Genomic DNA, 12,654 nt, shown 5'->3' with positions numbered 1-12,654 from the left:
GAAGACCTTGCGATAGGTCTCCGAAGACGCCTTCCAGGGCGCGTATCGGTCATGGCAGAGTCGTTGGAAAAAATGTGTAGAGGCTCAAGGATAGTACTTTGAAGAATTTTAAGTGTTTGTTCAAATCTGTTCACTAAATTACTTTTTAAAAAAATTATTGCATAACTTTTGGAACGCACCCTGTATATTTAATAAACACTGGATAAGGTCAGATTCTAGCCTAAATTGTTCTAAAAATGAATGGAATCCATGAATCTGCATGGAAATCCATTACGCTACCTATTAGTTAATCCCTTCTCTAATAAGTTGGCATTAATGAACGATTAGAGAAATACCAACACAAAGAAAAACTTTTTCATCATCTCAATGTTCACAACAAAGCCCTCTTTAAACTGCGCAGCATATGAGTAAAATCGATTTAAATAGTTTTAGGAGAAGCTTGTTATGTCGAGTAAATCATATTTTAAGTGTTAGGCAAATATTAAATTACGAATTATTCAGTTACAGAAAGCAGAAAAACAAAAACAACAGTTGGCGCGTTATGAGAGTTTCATAGTGAAGTTTCATCATAGATTTTCTACGAGAAACTTGATCCAACGTATTCATTGGATATTACACTTTAAAACCCTCAGTCTTACCAATCGTATGGCAAGGATGATCTGTCAGAGCAAGGTTGGGCATTATTAGGTAAGTCTGAGGACGCAACATGCCATCGCCTAATGAAAGGCAATTAGCACGTCTGAATTTTTAATATCATTAATAATTATTAATTACGTCATATCCATTGATTAGTAATCTTCTAATACCGAGAGTTCCATTAAACAATTAGATTAATTAACTTTAGTAAGCCGCAAAATGGTGGTTAACTGGCACACAATAATTTTGAGTAGATTCCAGAAATGAACATGTCAAATAACTCTGGCATGTAAACTCCCAGAACTCAATCTATCTTACTGCAATAACCATATTTCTAACGTTCGCCTTTTTATAAAATATTTTTAACTCTTACTTCCATTATACAGATAACAAAAACCTTGATGTTCATTCTTTTTAGTGACTGATTCATAGTTTCAATAGGATGAAAAAATAATTGCCATTTCAGTCGAGTAAAATAAATTTTACCGAGCTTTCGACCTAGGGGACTACACAGCACAGAAAATCATCACACTTTCGATTTTCCAAACACAAAGATACTTAAATCAGAAATCAACACACAAAAAAGGAAAGTGCTAGAAATGATATACTTACATATCTAAGACAGAAAACAGTTTAAATTTCAAAACAGACACGAACAATTTAACATATACAACAAACTTACAACAAGGGAAGGGATTAGCTATGAGGATAGCATACTGGACTCCCACGCGGAGGTCCCGGGTTCGAATCCAGCAGCTGACCCTTAGATTTTCTCTTCCTAGGAGCTTCTTACAGCTCACTGTCCGGTGATGGACAGTGTTGTCTGTAACGAGAGAACACTGTCCGGAGGCCGGGAGTGCACTGGAAAAAGCTCCGGGCGCCTATAACCTTAGATGTTGACGCGCCTTTAAAAAAAAAAACTTACTACAAAATGCTTGACAATTGGCAACACTGACTTCCACACAACCTAACACATATCACACACAGACCGATCACACCCAGTCCATGGACAGACAAGACAGAAGACACACCAACCGTGTAATGAAAAAGTATTTCTTTGTAAACTAGGTAAATAATTTTTGTAAATTTCGTTACATTATACATATTCATTTTAATAGAATCATTGTTAACAATCTGTAAATATGTTCCATAGCCCTGAAGATGACCTAGTCCCTAGGTCGAAAGCTCCGGCAAAATAAATTTTACTCGACTGAAATGGTAATTATTTTTTCATCCTATTAAAAACCTAGATGTTCATATTACTGAGTAATGCCCAAGGAAGTGTAGAGAGCTGGGACGTATTGACTAACCACTAATGTACTAACACTTCTTAGGATAACTCCTCAACATCCTTTCCTTTATGAAAGATTACTTGGGGTGTTGAGTTACCCTTCCTAACCTCTGTAACCTTATTCTGTTCTGATGAAAATGCTGTTCTGTTCAATGTTATTCTGTTCTATTACCTCTGTAATCCCTTTATTTCTTGCAATTACGAGTATTTGGAAGGAACTGAAGTAAATTGCACTTCTAGCAATAATAATAGAGATAGAAGAAGCTCGTGCAAGTGTTTCCTGCTCTATTTGATTTAAAAAAGTTTTGTTTCTTTAATAAATATTCAGTTTTTAACAATTAAAAAATGAATTAATTGAGGCAAGATAAAAAGAGATGGAATACAGGTATAAGAACAGAATGGCACTCAAAGGAGAAAACTACAGTGTTCAGTCGTTCACAGCCTTCTCTTGCTTCTGGTTCTGTAACCTCGCATTCTATAACCTTTGCTATGTCTTCATTTCTGTTCTTTCCAGGCTACCAGACAGTGCACCAGCGTTCATCGGCTAGAAGAATGAAAGCAACAACCGTCGTTCTGTATCCTTTACTCTTCCATTCATCTTCAATAGTATTTTTCTTTTCTTCTGCATATCTGCTTTAGGGTAAGTCCGGTGTTCTTCTTTTTTCGTCCTCTCTACGGCCCTGGCCCCTTCCGGCCGTGACCCCACTTGGTGTCCAACCTTGACGAAGTGGTGGTGCTTACGCACTAAGAACACTAGGAGACTAACCCTCTCTAAAAAAAACTAGCACCCCTCGCATCTGGATGTGGGCGACTTCACTACTTCTATCTTTTCCCAAAACTACCTCAAACTAATTCTCCTACAAAAAAAAAATTAGTCCAAACAAAGAATACAGAGACGCAGATAAAAGGATACCTGTAGGAAGAAGTAGACTAGCCATTTTTTTCAAGGATGTTGGACCACTAAGTACACAAACACTATAACATACTAGCGCTCCTAAAATTCACAAATCACACGTCATCTTTACGGCCTTAAATGCGACCTTAGGTTTTACGAAGTTTCCTCAAGTCTAACATAGAACTGTATAAAAAATAGAGTAGGGAATAAATAACATTAAAATAATAATTTCAGGCGGGGCTTAACGTCCAACTACCAATTAGGTGTCGTGGACGGAGGCGACTAGCAAACATACTTTACTGTAAATTTCTTTTATTAACCATTAAATAAAATCCAAGGCCTAGAGACCGGGGAATTGAACCCAGTACCACAATACATACGAGGGTCGTTTGAAAAGTCCGTGCAAAGTCAGAGAGATAGCACTACTGGCGCATATCGAGGTTATGTTTAGTTAGTAGCATCTCTTGGAAGAACACACACCAAGTTTCAGCCAGATCGGTCTATTTCTTTGTGTTTGGCATTCGTTTGAATCGAGGAAGTCGAGTGATTTTCAAAAAATGGACGAAAAAGAATTTCGTGTGTTGATTAAACACTACTTTATGAAAGGCAAAACGCCTGAGGAGACTAAAGAGAAGCTTGATAAACATTATGGTGACTCTGCACCTTCGATTAGAACAGTTTATAAGTGGTTTCAAAATTTTCGGAGTGGCCATATGGGCACAAGTGACGCTGAACGTTCTGGACGCCCTGTTGAGGTTACTACTCCAGAAATCATTGATAAAATCCATGATATGGTGATGGATGACAGAAGAGTGAAGGTGCGTGAGATTGCTAGTGCTGTGGGCATCTCGAATGAACGGGTACATAATATTTTGCATCAACATTTGGACATGACAAAGCTATCCGCAAGATGGGTGCCGCGATTGCTCACGCTTGACCAAAAATGAAATCGTGTGAAGTGTTGCAAGGACGGTTTGCAGCTGTTCCAGAAGAATCCGCAGTACTTTAAGCGTCGTTTCGTCACTGTGGATGAAACATGGATACATCACTACACTCCTGAGACCAAAGAACAATCTAAACAATGGGTTACCAAGGGGGAATCTGCGCCAAAAATGGCGAAGACCGTTCCTTCGGCCGTAAAGATTATGGCGACTGTCTTTTGGGATTCGCAAGGAATAATCCTCATCGACTATCTGGAAAAGGGTAAAACTATTACAGGTGCATATTATTCATCGTTATAGGACCGTTTGAAAACCGAGCTGCAAGAAAAACGCCCACGATTGGCCCACAAAAAAGTCCTTTTCCATCACGACAACGCACCAGCTCACACCTCAGCAGTTGTGGTCACAAAATTAATGGAAACAGGGTTCCAACTCGTTTCACATCCCCCCTATTCTCCAGACTTGGCTCCCTCGGACTACTATTTGTTCCCCAATATGAAGAAATGGCTGGCGGGAAAAAGATTTTATTCAAACGAGGAGGTGATTGCAGAAACGAATGGCTATTTTTCAGACTTGGACAAATCCTATTATTCGGAAGGGATCAACAAACTAGAGCAGCGTTGGACGAAGTGTATAAGCCTAAAAGGAGACTATGTTGAAAAATAAAAAAGGTTTACCCCAAAAAATTAAGTAGTTTTTATTTTTGCACGGACTTTTCAAACGACCCTCGTATTAGCTTTGCAGGTCTCTAACCGTGGCGCCCTATTAAAATAATAATAATATCCCAATAAATTTCTCCTCTGTGAAGAACCATGGTATCACTTTTGACCAAATGATAGAGCAATAAATTTCCTATAAATCTGCTTAAACCAGAGCCTCAAAGCGTTTCTTCAATTCAATTAATTTATTTGTTATAGGGGTAGTCCCCATATAAAGGTGATGGTGTACAGATCAATAACATACAATTATAAAGAAACCAAAGATTAATAATTACAAATACAGAATTAATAAATGAATTATCTTATGCAGACCAGAGTTATAGATAAGTTTTTACAAAACCATTCATACCTTTATTGAAAGAAAATGTCTTAATTTCAAAATGGATGTTACTCGTATTTATACAAAACATGAGCTGAATTGACAGTGTCTGGGTTTTTCAATATGTTTCCCTACATTATCAGAATGGTAATACTCTCTAATAGGCTTGTAGAATGGGCATTCAACAAGAATATGTACCAGGTCCTCTATCTTTTGTAACCGACATTACCCACAATCCAACTGAGGCTCTATTTTGCTTATTAATCAAAACGTTTCTTAAAAACAATGAAATTTTTACTTTAATGTCTAAAAAATTCGTTCTCGATCATTTCTATTAAAATTTTCAACTGTATTTTTTCAATGATTAATGAATCAAGGAGTCACCCAATTACAGGAAAAAGTTGCGCATTTATTGAGCTTCAATACCATGTGGATTTTTTTGGGGGGGTTTTAATAAAACCCTACCCCGAATAGAGAGGGTGTAAATGCAGAAAATTGGGACGTGGTTAAAGTAAAAAATTTCGTTGTTTATAAGAAACATTTTGAGGCTGTGGATTAAGCAGATTTATAGGAAAATTTAATGCTCTTTTGTTTAGGAATAAGCAGATTTGTTGTAGGATAAAGGATAGAAAAGTTACGGCCGTTTTTATGGTGGAAAAAGCGGGAATATCGACGGAAAAAGTTAAAAATGCAAGTATCTTGGGCCAAAGTGAATAGAATATTTTTTAGTTGCATTTGAGCTGCTGAATCACCTTCCGAAGTTTGTAAATGTGCATTGATGTTACATTAAATTCAAGTAATATGTATGAAATTAGTCTTAAAGGCTAGTATGAATTACCAAAAATTTTAAGAGATTGTAAAAATTAATAAAACCAACATTTAATTTATAAAAGTAATTAAAAATTTGCTCAGAATTGATAAAATTGAAAAGAAGGGCAAAGCATACAGAGTACCCTGTAATCTCTAGCGGTGAAACTTTTTTAATCACAAGAGATTAAAAGTAAAAGTTTGTTTCAGTACAATAATACCGGTATTATTCAACTGGCGCAGAAAGAGATCTCATGAATGGTACTCTACTTTTCTCGAATTACGTAGTTCTAATTACATAATTTTTTTTTCCTCCCGTTTAATATTCTTAAGAATTATTATTCTTAAATTACACGTAAATATGGAAGTGCCAAATTAATAAGCTACGTGCTTAAAAAGTATCCATCTTCGAGAAGTTGTAAATTTATACGCTCAGACTTTCAAGTTTGAATTATTAGTTGTAATTATTGTAACCTTTAAACAGTTTTAATTTCTTGCCAAATATTTAAAACATTTATGGTTGGTAATTTTCTCCAATATGTTGTGGTAGACCTGTTGTATAATTGTGACAGAGTTTCCCTTCGTTTCCATTGTTTGGTAAAGTCAGAACTGAGGAATGTTATATTTTGTGAGGTGGAAGTAAAATTGTTTGCAGCATCTTTGGAAGTGTATTGTAGAAGATTGTAGTGGACAAGGTGTAAGTATTGTTAGTCCAAATTAACATTTGGAATTCGTATTTTTAAATCTAGTATTTACAAAAAGTCTATTTGCTTGCAAAAAGTGTTGGATACTAAATTTTCTTTTATGGAAGGAGAGGGGGCACATTTCAACATCACCAGTCAAAATGTGCCCCTAAAGACCTGCAAGTTTGTGACTTTTTTCTGTGCTTTAAGAAGCGCAACAAACCGAATATTTTGTTCAAACTTCCTAAACCCATCACTTCGGGTACAACATCCCGAACTAGATTTCAGTGGTTTAAAAGAGAAAGTAATGTAGTAGTCGAGAGAAATAACTGATAGAAGGTAGATTCAGAGTAAAGTAATATCATTTCTTTCTATTTTGTATTGTGTTCAAAGCTACCCCACCAGTGGGGCAGATATTAACATTTGACACAACATTTTAAATTAAAAAAAATATAGATATGTATGTAAAGTACCAACTGTTTATTGATATAAATCTGTTCAGGATACTTGAAAGTTGTAGTAAACAAAATAAAAAGGTTCAATAATACGATTCTGGTGCACTCTGTGAACAGAAAATGTAAATTCTGTTCAAATGTGGCCCCGTCTCCCACCTATATAAAGGTCAAATTAATGTTTGGTGGTTTCATTTAATAACATATTGTCTAGCCTAAAATTTAAAACAGCATTTTACTCGATTATCTGAGTTTAAAAAATCCTTCGTGGGAGAAATCATACAATGCGCCACAGTGAAATCTAGAAAGCGAAATATATTAAAAATTTCGAGACTCTAAAACTGTCAGCAGAATTTAATTTTAAATTTTGTAAGAGTTGATTATATTACTTGTGGATGATTTGAAAAAGAGAGACCCTTTTTTTGTCATTAGTTTTATAACACGAAATTATTTATCACTTCGTGATAAATTAATGTTATTAATTATTAAATGATATTAATCATTATCTTTAATTAATATCATTAACTTTAATGATATTAAAGTTATTAATCCTTATAATAATCTCTTAAATCTCTAAAAAAATAATGAGGAAGAATAATGATTACCCGATCTAAAGAACTAGGTCATAAAAAAGCAAACAAAAATGTGACTGAAATTGGCAATAATCTTCATTTATTTTGGATTAATGAACTAGTTACAAAAAAATAATAACCAAAAATGAACAATACTCTATAAAAAATAATAAAGAAAGGGATTAACCAAGTGATTAGCAAATTTTAATCCCACACAGAAATCCCAGGTCCTAATCTAAGATTAAGAAGGTCTTTACTTTAGACCTTCTTACAACTGTTAAGATACTTTTGTCTATAACTTTAGTGAATACTGCCCGTAGAACAGCAGCTATTTGGACTCGAATCTAATTTATATAAAAGTTATAGGTCTACAAATATGGATTTAGTAACATCCAGTTTAAAGAATAAGAATTGTTTTCTAGTAAATCTCAAAATCCTGAAAAATCTATTCAATTTTGTATGAAGGTACTTCTTTTATTTTGTTTTAAATGGATTTTTTAAAGTTTATCTTGTCTGAATAAAGCTTACTTTTTATTAATATTAAGCTTGTGCTTCCTGCGACTATTTTACTAAGCGTTAAACCTTTTTCCATGTACGTAGAGTACAACAAAACATGAATTCCTGATTAAAATTCAACACAAACACGATACTACCTCTTACCAGGAGTGAAAACTAATAAAAAAAATAAATGAGCTCTTACCCTGTTATAATTCCTAATTAGATTTGCTCTGATACCAGCACCACCACAACACCTGTATTATACTCAAGAATATAAATTTTAAACTGTGTCAAGAAAACTGTTCGGATTTCTACACTAGACATTTTTGTTAGAAATATACACGAACTGTGTGTTGTATACACAGGTCGCGGTAGTAACACTGACTGAACTTTCTGACCGCACAAGTAAAGCGCCTTCATTCCATACATCTTAAGTAAACATTGGACTCGCTCCAAATTTAGGAATGATAAATAAATAGAATGGTGATATTTCAAATTGTAGACGCCTCAAAACAGAAAAGAATGATTTCTTTTGGGGATATATTATGTTTTGGGTTACTGAGTTACGGTGGATAAAAACACATACAGGGTGTCCCAAGGTACATGGATAACGACTTTTTCTCGGAAACTAAGATAGCTAGAAAGAAAACTAAAAAATACGTGTTCCCTTAGTTTTTTTGTTAGAAATCCATCGAGATGGCCACTGAATCGTCCATAAAGCCCATCAAATTGCCTATCGAGACATCTCTTTACATGCCTGATGGTGTTATATTGACACGGGAGACGATTCAGTGGCCACCTCTCTCACCGGGCTTGGCACCTATGGACTATTTCCTTTGGGGATACCCGAAAAACAAGGTGATTATTCATAACTTTTTTCTTTCTTTCCTTATTTCTGCTTACCTAAAAGCATTTCTAAATCTAGGTGTATCAGAATCAAGCCGGGATTGCATCTATAGATGAACTAATGCAGAGAATAATAGATGCCTGTAACTCGGTTAAAGCCGAATCTATTTCTTTGGCAGTGAGGGACAATTGGCAGGAAAGAGCATGTCTATGCATCTCTAATGGTGGAGGCCATTTCCAGCATGATCTGTAATATTAATGAGGAGTAAAATTTATAATAAAATAGTACTTTTCTTCTTATTCAATCAAAATACCGTTATAATATTATCATTTTGAAATTTCTTATAAGAATCATGTTTTCATTCATAACTTGTAAAATATCGCTCACAGAAAAAAACCGTTCGAGTAAATTTTTCTTAAAAAAAATAGAGGAATCTATTTCTGAAATAAAAACCACACCTCCCAATTTGAAAAAATGAAGTTGGTGCCTGTATCTCGCTTCTGGAAGCACCGAAAAAAATTTACAAATTAAATTTGGATTTCTAACAAAAAACTAAGGGAACACGTATTTTTTAGTTATCTTAGTTATCTAGCTATCTTAGTTTCAAAGAAAAAGTCGTTATCCATATAGCTTGGGACATCCTGTATAACTGCTATTTGTAAAAACTACTTTCACGTCAAGTTAAGACCCACATCCGGCTAACTAACATTTTCCGTAATGCAAATTTGCCAAAAACATATATTTTCTAACAACATTATTCAACCTTAATTTTTTTATTTTTATTTATTAATGTTTATTAACAGGAATATTTTTACATAGGTGTATATATACAATAATTTAACATTATTATTGCTTTGGATATTATCCGTCAGCAGAGTTGCAAATGCGAAGTTACATTTTAAGAATCAATATAAATGACCTACCAACTCATCCTTCTACTTCCTTGTACACCTTTGCCGATGATACGGCAATTCTATCCTCTGGTACTGATCCTGTCTTCACTACCCGTACACTTCAAACCCATCTCAATTCCATAGAAACATGGTTAACCGACTGGAGAATTAAAATAAATCCCTCTAAATCCAAAAACATAGTCTTCACACTTAACCGCAAAATCCCTCCTCCTGTTTATATGTATAACACCCCTATACCACCTGCAGATCACGTGAGATACCTCGGACTATTCCTCGACAAAAGAGTTACTTGGAATCCTCATACTCGACTAAAAAGAAAAGACCTCAACACCAGATATCGACTTCTCGCCAGACTACTTGACAAACGATCGAAAATTACTTTACGAAACAAAAGAAGACTATACATCTCTCTCCTCATGCCAATATGGACTTACGGACTGGAACTCTATGGCGCTGCCAAAAAATCCAACCTTAACCGCATACAAATCCTTCAGTCTAAAATCCTCCGCCGTATTACGAACGCTCCTTTCTATGTGTCAAACCTCACCCTTCATACCGACCTCAATATTCCATTTGTAACCAACCTCGCTAAATCCCGCTACACTAAATTCCATAAACTCCTCAGATCCCATCCCAACCCACTCGCACAACTCCTTTCATCCCAATCACTTCCCGGAAACCCCGTACGACGGCTCAGGCGTCGCTGGCCCCGAGATCACCTGAGGAGCTAACGATGGTCACCACTGGGTGACTGTCATTCACGACAATCACGCCATGTCTATACTTATTTAGCACATTTACTTGTTGCATATATATTTGTGCAGTTGTAAAATTCTAATAAAAAATAAAAAAATAAAAAAAAAATATAAATATAATAATTAAAAATAATAATAAAAAACAAGAAAAAACACTTATTAAAGGAAAAAAAAACTCTGTTTTTTGATGAATATTAATTATAATTAAATTCTCTAACTAATAGAGATCTATAATATAATGCCTCTTTCAAAAATCCGACTAAGGCAGTCCAGTTTTGGCCGTTCAGAAGGTTTAGCAGCTCATTTTCTGATAAGGAATATTTATTAAAATATCTATATCTATATGGCTTCAATATGGGACAAATAGCGATCAAGTGCTTTACATTTTCTATTTCCCTGCAGTTACAGAGAGAACAAAGCTGACATTCTTCTGGCCTAAATGGTCTATAATTTAAATTTAACAGCTCACACCGAGCCTTCAATATTAGCTTAACCTCATTTAATGGCCAACAACCTATATAACTAGAACGATTATAATCTAACAAGCGGTATAATCCATGCGAAACACCTTGCCTTGCATTTACCTCCGCATTAGCTCTTTCTTCCCGGTTTATGTTACCAATTAGTTCACCTATACTGGATTCCCAAACTGTCCTATAGTGTCACCATCTGCCTCTGTATTAATATTATATTGATTACACAAATTTTTCCAAATTTGACACCAGTATAAATTTCTTTTAATTACTTCTGTCGCAACAATTCGTGGCAGTCTGCAATTAGGCAATTTTAAGACCTTTGCTACATAATTTAAATGAAGTTTCAAAGTATACAAGTACATACTGGAAATCTTCAATTTCAAATTTAAAATGTAATTTGGCGCATTGCTTGGAAGCGCAAATAATTTTTTAAAAAAGAATCTTTGTAGTTTTTCCACTTGTTCGTACCTATTATACCCCCAAACTTGAGCAGCATAACACATGACAGTCCTGGATACTGCATTGAATACCTTCACCTTGGAGGAAAGAGGTACCTTACTGTTACAAAACACATTCTGCCAAGTACAGTTAATCCCGAGTTTCGCCGAAGAGAGCTTTTCTTTCAAGTGATAGTTAAGAGATAAAGTAGGAGTAAGATGAACCCCCAAGTACTTGTAATTGTTTACAATTTCTATCTTTTTACCATCAAAGTCCCAGCTTCCCCCACACCTTCCACCTTTTTTCTTACAAATCATTATTTTCGACTTATCGAGTATTCAACCTTAACAAACAAACAAACCAAAAGACAAACTGAAGTTTGAAAACAAGTAAATATTGTAAAAGAAACCATGGAAGACAGATTAAAGAAGAAGGAATAGCTCCAGTACGAGCAATAGAGGAAATTGGCCTTCAAGGATGATGGCCAGGGCAGAAGTAAAATGTAGCTGGAGAGGAATACCAGCGGCTTAAATGAGAGAAGGATATTGTGCGGCTAGATGGTGGGTCGTTGAAAGCGGAAGATTGGTGGGTTAGAGAACGTTGGAGACAGGAAGTGACCGGACGGTAACCCACTCAGGTAGAAAACGGATTGTGTAAATAATATACCAATATTTTAGAAACATCCTGAAATTTCAAATGAAAGTTATAGCAATGCTCTCATTTAATTTGTACAAAAAGTTTAAGCAATATATATTTTTTTAAAGGAAGGGATTAGCTATACGGTTAGCGTATTGGATTCCCACGCGGAGGTCCCGAGTTCGAATCCAGCTGCTGGCCCTTAGTTTTTTTCTTCTTAGGAGCTTCTTACAGCTCACTGTCCGGTAACGGACGCTGTCCGGAAGCCGACAGTGCACTCCATGCGCCAAAAACCTCAGAAGTTGACGCGCCTTAAGTAATTATAAAAAAGAATACCTTTGAAATTTGCAACTGCTTATTTCACTTACGTAACAAGTAAATAAGATGAATTTACGTAAGTACTGATAATCTTTTGGTTAAATTACTTGAAATGGACACTTCGCGACTACCGAAGTATTCGTGCACTAAGTTTTCTTACTTTATCTACTGAACTTTTGTTTCTAGGATGACTATTTCTTCAGCACTGAAATCGAAGATAGTAACAATGAATTTAATGCTCTCATTTTCTTTTATAAACATAAAGAATTGATTAAAAAGCAGAAAAATAATTTATTGTATGCAAAATAAGTATTCATACACTCAGTCTGAATGTTATAATTAACGCAAAACTGAAGACCTAATATTTTGTAAGCAATCCCTTTGCCTTTATTATTGCCTGAAGCCTCCTTGGCTTAGATTCCATCAGGTTTAGTGTCTCTTGAGATGTGATTTCTGT

General features: G+C 35.1%; 1 protein-coding gene across 8 annotated transcripts in view; it reads right to left on the bottom strand.

Moving 5' to 3' along the window:
• Ca-alpha1D (Ca[2+]-channel protein alpha[[1]] subunit D) overlaps nt 1-12,654 on the bottom strand; it is a 438,304-nt gene that overhangs the window by 265,822 nt on the left and 159,828 nt on the right. The window contains exon 1 of one of the 8 annotated variants that reach the window (XM_074138319.1): nt 8,016-8,344. The exons of the other annotated variants lie outside the window; for them this stretch is intronic. The gene's annotated coding sequence lies outside the window, so the exon portion shown is untranslated. Of the gene's footprint in view, nt 1-8,015; nt 8,345-12,654 lie in introns of those variants that run through there. 8 annotated transcript variants of the gene reach the window in all.

Source organism: Rhodnius prolixus, unplaced genomic scaffold (assembly GCF_049639745.1).
Source record: "Rhodnius prolixus isolate KJV_2025 unplaced genomic scaffold, Rpr scaffold_11, whole genome shotgun sequence".
In the NCBI taxonomy this organism is placed as follows: Eukaryota; Metazoa; Arthropoda; class Insecta; order Hemiptera; family Reduviidae; genus Rhodnius; species Rhodnius prolixus.
This window is presented reverse-complemented; position numbering and strand designations above follow the sequence as displayed.